Consider the following 2,045-nt stretch of genomic DNA (forward strand, 5'->3'; position numbering starts at 1 on the left):
TAGTTCATTCATAAAAAAAAAAAAAAAAATCTCTCTCTATATATATATATATATATATATATATAATGCAATCGTAACCCTGTATAATTTAATTAATTTATAATGAAATACTTAAACAGTTTGTTTAAAAAAAAACTAATCAGAATTCAGTAAATAGTGTGCGAAAAATTCTAAAATCCTATTTAAATGTATGTCAGTAAGTGAGCCAATCACGTTTAGTCTAAGCAGACATTTTTGCAATTTCTTCTGGGAGATTTACGAGATGAGCAGCAGCATGACTTCAAGCAGGAGTTAAAAGAAAAGAAAAAGTAGTCAAAGAGGATAAAATCCCTACATCTGTGTTTATTTCTCTGGATTTTGGTGAGCACACATTTTGCTATGTGTATAAATGGCTGTATATGTAATTAGATGTGTACTGATATTCCAGTGAGAGAAAACGCAAGCTCAATTTTTCAGCAATGACATACTGATACAATAACACGTATATGAGTCCCATGTATTCATATTGTTAAATGATGATAATGAGATAAAAATATTTGTACTTTATATTTAAAAATTACCTCAAGTTAGCATCAGGTAGCTAGTTAGCTGGCCAGTTAGCATCAGCTAACAATATTTTTCAAATAGGCTATAATTTTGTAATTCATAATTATTGATTATATTGTTTTTATTTTTAATAAGCTATAACTGCCTGTAGTCTGATTTTGCTGTAGATGTATGAATCAAAATGCTTTGTCAGACTGGGGGCATTTTACCCCACCTGTGTAATATTCAAACTGGTACTGTGAATACTGTATATAACTTTTTTTTTTCTAAAATAAGTATAAGCTTATTTTCACTACAAGACCAAAGCTGTTTAATTTACACCTCCCGAGTCGAACCTACTGGCCTACAGATATTAATATACTGTCAGCGCTTATCACGCGATGCACATGTGCAGATGAACTTCTCTACTACTTATTGTGAAATTGATTTAATTTGCTATTAGTATTCTCCACACTGCGAAATCCTTATGTGTTTATTCAGCTGTGTGTAGGTCTATGTAAAACCTTTAAATACGGGTGCAACCCTAGTTGTGCATGACAGATCAAGACTATAATACTAAAGTCGAGCACTAGAGGTTAGGGTTAGGTTATCAGGTTAAGATATGTAATATTTTTGTATATTTAATGTGAATTGCTACTTACTTCCTAATTTCCTTTTGAACTGGAATGTATTTTGCATACTTCAAATCAGTAGAGATTCAATATTCATAATATATGTGGAAAGATATATAGCAGCTTTATCTCCAAACCATATGAGCTATTGGTGCTTGGACCCCGATGACTATGACTGCCTTTGAGTTTATAACTTAGTTGTAAAAACGAGCCCTGAAGGGCGAGGTGAAATCCTTTGCACATATTTGAACGACTCATGCCTCAATTACAGACAAATATTTGTCAGAATAGAGAATGTGGTTTGTATGTTGGTTCCAAACGTGTAATTTTAAAGATGAAAGGCACATCAACTACCTTTCGTTTGAAACCAACACCACTGTGAACACACACACACACACACACACACACACACACTTCGTGTAATTAGACTCAAATAAGTTACTTAGTGAGACCTTGTGACATCTAACGTATATCCAAGGACTTAAATGAGGTTAATGTTGTACTTACAAAGATGATCGTAAAGTTGGAGTCTTCTCTTCCGGTTTTCTCGCGCCGCTCAGTTTCACTTTTGACGCTTCCTGTAGATTAAAAAAATGCCCCCTGCTCAGTCTGCACTATGTTGTTTCCACATTTCTGAAAAAAAGATGACAACATCTGTCCAAGAAGGAAGATTTGTATTATGAAATTTAGCTGTTTTTAATAAACCTTTTGGATGCATTGTCTAAAACTACTTTAAAACAACTAAATGTGACCCTGGAGCACAAAACCAGTCATACGATTTATGCATCATCTGAAAGCTGAACAAATAAGCTTTCCGTTGATGTATTGTTTGTTAGGATAGGAGGACAATATTTGGCCGAGATACAACTATTTGAAAATCTGGAATCT

The sequence above is a fragment of the Sinocyclocheilus anshuiensis genome, unplaced genomic scaffold (genome assembly GCF_001515605.1).
Source record: "Sinocyclocheilus anshuiensis isolate Anshui unplaced genomic scaffold, SAMN03320099.WGS_v1.1 scaffold3226, whole genome shotgun sequence".
NCBI classification, from domain to species: domain Eukaryota; kingdom Metazoa; phylum Chordata; class Actinopteri; order Cypriniformes; family Cyprinidae; genus Sinocyclocheilus; species Sinocyclocheilus anshuiensis.